Genomic DNA, 8,873 nt, shown 5'->3' with positions numbered 1-8,873 from the left:
TCTGATGGCTCTAACTTCAAATTGTACCTGGGGTCCAACCTCCACATCAACGCCACTCCTAACAACTCAGTCTGATCCACCGCCATGGCTAACATCACCATCCTAGTCCCTGTTGTCATGGTAACAGAGGGATCCCGAGAGGCTGCCTCCTCAGCTCATCTTGAGGGTCCAAGCCACCCACCACCAAAGTCAGTCTTCGTGGCCTCTGCTGTTCCTCCTCCCCCTCTCACTGTGCTCCCATTGTCCTTTGGATAACCAAGGCACCTTCCCTCCTTGAGGACCGCATTTATCTCCCGGGGCTGCCATAACCAAGTGCCACATACTGGGTGGCAGAAATGACAGATGTTTGTTGTTTCGCAACTGAGGAAGCTGCAAGCCGGAGATCAAGTTGTCTGCAAGGTTGGTTCCTGCTGGAGGCTCTGTCCCAGCTTCTAGTGGTTGCCGACAATCCTTTGCACTCTCAGGCAGGTGGACGCATCATGCCCCTCCCTGCTTCTGTCTCACGTGGTCTGACCCTGTCTTCAGTGCAGATTTCTGTGTCTAAATTTCCCACTTTTATAAGGATACCCGTCACTGGCTCTAGACCTACCCTAATCCCATATGGTCTCATCTGCATTACCTGTGTGTTCACTTTATTTCTAGGTAAGGGTGTATTCTGAGGTTCCACTGGACACGAAATGTGGGGGGTACAATACTGAACCCAGAGCATGTGTACGCCTGTACTTCATATGTCTCATCAATTTAGGTGTCACGCGGCCATGTTAACTGAAGTCGTTCCTGTTTTGCTCTCCTCATCTTCCAACGTCATCTGCACGTGTGTCTGACATACACACGCATATTTTGGACTATATACACGTGTATTTCTGAAATAGATACATTATCTCCAAGTACCTTTTCCTTTCATCTCTTCACTGGACTCCATATTTTCAGGCTACCTTGAAAGGTCAACGATAATTACAGTTCTGCTGAATTGTGCTATTTCATGGTCGGGAAGGCCCGCAGGCACATTTCCGAGAATTCCCATCTTGATGATTCTAGGTTGACCATTCACCGGTGGCCTAACTTGCATGAGTATTTAAAGTACAGCGACGATGTCCTAGACTCCAGTTGGCGTCGCCATCCACATGGCCTGATCCACGGGAGCTGGCTGGGTAAGAGTGCAGTCCACTGTTCTGAGGAACAGCCTGTCAATCAGGCTTGTACCTGAACCAGACGCCAACCTTTTTCCTTCTGTCTTCTTTGCTGTCCTGCCTTCCACGTCCATCTCCAAAATCTCCCCATCGAGGATGGGATTCTAGAGTCTATCATCAGCAATCCACAGCTCTGGGTTCCCAACTCCCGCCCCACTTTGGCCACCAACCAGGCCACCAATTTAGGCTGTCATGCTTGTGGATTTCTTCTGGGAACTCAACTGCCTCAACGTTAATACTCTGCCAAGAACAAAAGGCAAGCTTGGCTTAACGTTAGTCCAACCTCCCAGATCCCATAGGTCTGCTTTAACATACAAAAATTCCTCAGGAAACTTCCTTTATCTCTACTCTCCCCTACCCTAAGATACATGTGAACAATCAGCCTCCAAGAGAATGGCTCACTGATACACACCTGAAGCGTCTCTTAACTAAGGTTTTACTAGACGGTAATAAATGACCTTTTCCTAACCACAGCTAGCCCCTCAAGGACCTGGGAAACTTGATAACAAATTCCTTAGACAGATGTGCTATCCCTAAGTCCCTCCCAACTTGAAAGTCTATCATCAGGCAGTCCTCACAACCCTAGGGCAGCTCTTCTTCCCACAGCTCCTATCACCATGCTTTTTAAACCACTCTCTGCACTGAAGACATCTCAAGAATTCTCTCTCGACCACAGTTCCCATCTTTCTGGCACTGAAATATGGGGCTTGATTCTTCTCACCTGGACTCCAAGCCTCAGTGCAAACTTGGCTTGCAAATTCCTTCCCTTCCTTTACTTCCATTTCAGCGACTTTTCAAGGAGTTGGTCCATTGCTCAGGCTGCAATCCTGTAGCCCATGGCTACTGTTCGGGCGGGGAAAGCCTGCCTCTTGGCTAGAAGTTAGTGCCAGGGCTGGAATGGTTTGATGCCCTCTCTTTATTCCTGTCCTTAAAGTTGTCTGTCTTGGGCACCAGACAGCCAAGTAAGTCACCATGACAGTTGCCGATCTTAAGACTCCCGTGTGAGGTTTCCTCCTCGTTGGTCTACTGTGATCCCTTCACATACTTCGTCTAGCTGCTTTTGGCCATGAGACCTTTGCTCAGAACTGGACAAAACCAGTAACTGATTGAATTCAAACCCAACCAGGAGGTTTCCTAGGGAAGTTTGCTGTAAAGACTACGTGTGTTGAAAGGTCGCTTAGAATATCATGGATATGTGTCTTCTGTTTTTCGCAACATCCCCTACTGCTTCTGTGAGGGTAATACCAGTATCCGAGCAACACATGATTGCTTGAACAGCTGGCAATAGGAATGGGTCCCCCAACAATTTTGTAACTCAAGGAACACCATGAGCTATTGTGCGTGGATGAGATGGTAAAATCACTCCTGAAGCTAGGGGGTGCCCCCCTCCATGCGGCTGACTGTAGACTGATGGACGTAATGGGTGGCCTCACTACGCTTATGATGGGACTGGCTGATGCACTTGGGGATGCCCTATGTCTGGGACAAGTCTTCTACCACTTCCCAATAACTCCTCATTATTAGGATATTGTTAAGGCTAGACCTCAAACAAAGAGGGCTTTGATGGTTTTAACCCTTAGCCACAATTTGCCCCAGGAACTGCCTCTAGTGATAGAAAATGGCAAGTAGAGCCTTTAGCCAAGCCGACAGCAGCCACGTTAAGCAAACCCGGGTACACACTAGATGGAATACACCGAACCGGGATTAATAGCTATGGCTTACCCCACAATGGGACAGTGAAGCCAAAAGGCAATTCTACGCTGGGGAAAAAAGGAAACAGTGACAACACATGAACCAATAGCACACAGCCGTTACAGAGGCTACTATCAGAAGTTTGCTCACAAGTCAGTGTTCTTTAGGCCACGGATGGGTTCACTATTGAGTGGACAAGGAGGCCCAGAATTACATGGCTGGCTCCTAACAGAGCCCAATGGCTCTGTGGCTCTAACCTTAACCATGGCTTCTGCCAGGCCGGTTAGACCATTGCACTCTGGGTTTTGCCTGGATGGAAAGACCCAGTATTAAAACCATGATCGACCCAGCCAACCTTTCACATTGAAAACAATGGTGGACACATTCTGTGTTTCACTGGTATGACCACCTAGCATCCACCTTTACTCCTCTTTAGGATGAAGGGTTTTGTTTGCACAAGGAAGCTCTTCATAAGCAGTCAAAGCCCTAAATTACACTCAAATAGCATTTCCCTATTAAAGACTGAAGTAACACAACTGTGCAGAGCACGTGTGCAACACAAAGCAGGAGATGTCTTAGCTACTGCACAAGGTGGATCTTGTGCTGTGACAGAAACAGAATGCTGTGTACACATGCCGGCGTGTCCCAGTAGTATTTCTGGGTTCCCACCTGACCTGAATATTCAACTAGGCCCTTGAACCATCTGTCTCTTTCTTTTAGCGATGGCTGAACTCGTGACTATAAGATTTTTGGTCAACGATGAATCCACTCTTATTTGGGCTTCTGCCTCTTCTTCCTTTTGTTACAATAAGTACACTTTGCTCTTTTCTGCCACGTCTCTCCACCTGGTGCCAAGACCCCTTCAGCGCTGTAAGGTCAAGCCAGCAGATGATCCTCTCCACTAGGGAAGATCCGTTCTTGTGGTCTCCCTCCGATGCAGCTGCCTCTGCCTTCTTAAATGCCCTCTCTATATGTAAGTCCCTGGCCAACTGAATGGCGTCCACAGGTGAGGACACCTCTACAACCCCACGAAGCCGGAAGACGTTACAGAAGACCTTCCATCGTCGGCAACTGTAAGATTTAAGGGTCACAACTGCTCAGGAGGAAGTGATGTGGAGAATTCATGCAAAAGAAAAATCCAATTTCCTGGCAACCTACAAACAAGTCCTTGAGACGGCCAGAGTGACATTCCTCTAGGAACTCACTGCCTCAATGTTCATACTTTGCTACGGGAAAAAAGCAACCTTAGCTCAACATTAGCCCTACTTCCATGATCCTGTTAACCTCCTTGAAGATATAAATATTCTTCAGAAACTCCCTTCAACTCTACCCCCCAAGATGTATATTAACAATCATCCTCCAAGTGTAAGGCTCACTGATACAAAACCAAAAGGTCTCAAAACTAAGCTTTTACTAGATAGCAATAAATGCATTTTGCTAGTAACAGCCAGTCCCTCAAGGTCCTTAAAACGTTGATACCAAATTTCTTAGAGACTGATGCTAGCCATAAGTGCCCCTCAACTTGAAAATATATAACCGGCCAACTCCTGCCAACCCCAGGGCAGACTGCCCCATCCCTGGTTCCTGTCCCCGTGCTTTGATAAAACTACCCTCTTTGCACCAAAGACGATTCCAAGTTCATTCTTGTCCATTAGCCTCCAGACCCCATCTCTCTGGACCTGAGCTGGCCTTCAGACCAACTGCTTTTGAACCTGACCTGCTCTTGTTGAAAAAATGGGTTGTAGGAATTTCTTTTTGTTCTAAAGAAAAGGCTTAGAGGGCACCTGGGTGGCTCAGTGGGTTAAGCCGCTGCCTTCGGCTCAGGTCATGATATCAGGGTCCTGGGATTGAGTCCCACATTGGGCTCTCTGCTCAGCAGGGAGCCTGCTTCCTCCTCTCTCTCTCTGCCTGCCTCTCTGCCTACTTGTGATCTCTGTCTGTCAAATAAATAAATAAAATCTTTAAAAAAAAAAAAGGCTTAGAAATGGGATCCCAGACACCAAAATGCTTTGAGGTTATCCCTCTGTCCCATCTTGTGCATCTTCAGGTGTTATATTTTATTTTTATTTTTATTTTTATTTTTTTTAAAGATTTTATTTATTTATTTGACAGACAGAGATCACAAGTAGGCAGAGAGGCAGGCAGAGAGAGAGAGAGAGAGAGAGAGAAGCAGGCTTCCTGCGGAGCAGAGAGCCCGATGTGGGGCTCGATCCCAGGACCCTGAGATCATGACCCGAGCCGAAGGCAGCATTCCAAACCACTGAGCCACCCAGGCGCCCCGACGTGTTATATTTTAAAACTACCTCCCCTCACATGCGCTTCTAACTAAATGGACTAACTTCACAGGAACTTAGAACATCAATGGTCCTTATGGAGAACTTTTGATCTCCCCAAATTGACCCTTATCAAAATTCAATTTAACAGCCATGACTACAGCTGTCAAAACCAGATACAATGCCTGCTTCACTGGCTATTTGGGAGATTTCCAAACGCTATCAGGACCTAATGGTGCTTCTCTGCAAAACACCATTTCTAAATTCACAGAGGCGAGCTACTGAAAGGCATCAAAATGGCTTTTGATCCTCTTTGTCCCGTCCCCATCTCCTTGGTCTCCGGAGCTGCCACCACCTGGTGTTCAGACCAGGCCTCCAGTGGCCTCCTCCTCTTTTCCCTCTACCCAATCCTCATCTCCTGTAACCCACCCCCCACTTCTAATTCTTTCTCTGAAGATCCCTTTTCCTCAAATTCTCTCCCCAATCCTTCCTCTCCTGAATCTGTTAAAACACGGCCATTTGGGATTCCAAGTAACCTCAATTCCCTGTATTCAACTGAACCATAAGCCACAGTTAGCATTTCCCAATGTGGCTGAGGATCCCCAGAGGTGTGGTGAACAGTTATTCAAATTTATTTCTAGGAATTACTTCATATGCTTGTTGGTGAGGGCCAGGCCAAACACTGGGTGACTCTGGCCCGATAGGAACATCTTAAGAAGTATTAAGGGAACAGCATGTTTCTGCAGGGACACTAGAACACTTGCTGGAAATACTACTGAGCAATTCTACTATCTTCCCTCAAGCCTGCTGAGTGGAACAAAATTCAGACTTGCACACAAAAACCTGATGGGCCTTTTCAGGATGATTAAAACTGACTTCAAATTGTTTTTAAAGAAAATTAAAAAAAAATGTATTCGAGGGATGCCTGGGTGGCTCAGTTGGTTAAGCAGCTGCCTTCGGCTCAGGTCATGATCCCAGCGTCATGGGATCGAGTCCCACATCGGGCTCCTTGCTCCGCAGGGATCCTGCTTCTCCCTCTGCCTCTGCCTTCCACTCTGTCTGCCTGTGCTCGCTCTCGCTCGCTCTCTCTCTGACAAATAAATAAATAAAATCTTAAAAAAAAATGTATTCGACAGAGAGAGTTCACAAGTAGGTAGAAAGAGAGGAGGAAGCAGGCTCCCTGCTGAGCAGAGTGCCGGATGTGGGACTTGACCCCAGGACCCCGAGATCATGACCTGAGCCAAAGGCAGAGAGAGACCAAACACACTGAGCCACCCAGGTACCCCTTTCTTTTTTTCCCCTCAATTTTCAATTGCGACATGTGCAACAGTTATGAAACCAGTACTTTCTGCGATGACGACAAAGAGCCAGGATACTGGAGAAAGCCTGTTACACATGTAAGGGCCGCAGACACCCGTATTCTTCCAGCTGGCCGCCCCGACATTCTCTGCATTCCCAAACCAGGGCTCTAAGGAACTGTGGGGCTGTTCCCAGGGGTCCCTTTTAAACAACTGGTGGGACCATCTGCACATTGGGAATGAGTCTCTGCCCTTGACACCAGAACTACCCTCCTGGGGGCTAAGTCCCTCACACAAAACCCCGGCCTACAAGGACTGAAGCAGCTCCAACAGTGGGCCCTCTTCAAAACATCTCCACAGGTCGCTTCCTGCCTCTCAGCCTCTTCTTTTCTGGGCCCTTGGAGAGATACTCACCTTCCTCCCCTCTGTTGCTTCTCCTCTCTTCATGTCTGCACCTGACGTTCCCTAGAAAAATAAATGCCAGAATCTGGTTCCCTCAAAATGGGTCCATAATTCCAGAACTGGGCAGCAGTGATCAAAACGATCAACCAGGAGAAGTGAACGACCTCCTGGCCTCTTCTGCATGTTCCGTCTCTGATGGCGCCATGGGGTCTGTTCCTACTGGATCTGCTACCTTGTTCTTTATGGGCAACACGTTCAGCTGAGATTGGCAGAACCCACAGTATGCCTCATAAAGATAAAACTATTTTTCAAAATCTCTTGGGAGAATGAAATAGTCTATAAAGATGCACTTCAGGCATCAAGCCCGTGATAAAAGATTAAAAGCATTAGTGTCTCATGATCTCCCAGCACTACTCCATGTAACACTGTCTTCCTGGTGAGAAAACCCAATGGTTGGCAACGGACATCTATCCAGGACCTCTCAGCAATTAAGTAACGTTCCTGCCTCCACACTGTTGTTTCTAACCCCACGGACCACGGACATCCATTGCCACTAGAGGACATTTTCCATCATAACTCACCTATGCACTGGATTTGGGATTCCAGCTGGTAAGTGTAGCAAGTTTTTGCTTCCACTTGGATAATACCCACAGACAGTCATGCCGCAGGGAACTGCAGAGTCTTCTGTACTTCCCATGGACCCCTAAGGAAGCTCTGGATGGCGGACAATCTTCTGCATCTCTATTTTGTCACACTATGGAGACAATTTCATTCTCTGCCTTTCAATGGAAGGCATCATCTACTTGTTGAAACTTTTAGTTTTAAAGGCACATAAAGTCTCAAAAAATTAAAGTTTGCTCAAACTCAAGATAAACACATAGGATATCTGATCTTGGAACCAGACCACACTGGGATCCAGACAAAACCCCTCATCCTTAATGCAGACACATCATGTTTTGAGTCCCGGTGGCATTACGGGTCACTCTTCTAAGGAAAAAAGACTTTTCATAGTTTACTGGTGGGTATTTTAAAAAGCATGAAGGTAGTAAACATTATCTCGGGTGTGCTTCTGGGAATCCTTTCTCTTTGTAAGATGTTATTTGATGACTACTTATTTTACATGATCTCTACAGAGAATGTGGGGCTCTAACCCACAACGCCAAGATGAGAGTTCTACGATCTACCGACCTAGTCGTCCAAGCACCCTGCAAATTCTTTTGAAGGTCTGAGACAGTAATACTATTCCGTTTGATGTCTAACCCAACAGGGTGCGTTACACTCTCTCTTTTTGCCAAGGGTAAAAGCACAAACACTAGTCCAATTGGTATGCGACTGGGGTACTTCAGGACTGTGGAATATTATGGAAACCATGAAATGTTATTACATCCAATGTCAATAAAACGAAGAGGCTCCCATGCCTAAAATGAACGTTATGCTGTATTTTGGCAGGAGTTCTGGCTGCTATTACTGGCACTGTGCACACCAGACTGGCTCTGAGGTTACAAAGAAAGCACTTCACAGATATTCCCACCACCATCATTAGTCGCGGGGAAAAAAAAAAACAAGCAATCCTGAGCAATGGTCAAAAAGCACATTCCTCCAAGTCATATTGGAACAAAATAAACCAAAGACACCAAAAATAACTCTCAGAAGAGATAAAAACAACACAAAAAATTTAATAATAATTTTTTTTTACTTCTCCTCAATAAAAGGAGAAAATTTAGGTGAAAATATGTTTCAATAATGAAGACTGAAAATACAGAGGTGATTCAGAGTCAGGAAATTCCACTATTAGCAATAGAAAACAGAAAAGAACTTTCAACAATCAAAAAGTCTCATGTGATGATCACAGATTGGGAAAGTTTTGGAATATGAACTTCAAGTTTTTTTCTTTTTCTTTTTTCTAAAATTATATAAAGTTGTACACATACACACCCCTCCCACAAACACACTCTTATCAACCTGAGTCTAAAAGACATTGTAATGGGAGGAAAAAAAAATGTGTTTTACATAACCAG

This window comes from Mustela erminea, chromosome 1 (genome assembly GCF_009829155.1).
Source record: "Mustela erminea isolate mMusErm1 chromosome 1, mMusErm1.Pri, whole genome shotgun sequence".
Lineage (NCBI taxonomy): Eukaryota > Metazoa > Chordata > Mammalia > Carnivora > Mustelidae > Mustela > Mustela erminea.
Note: the sequence above shows the minus strand (reverse complement) of the source record.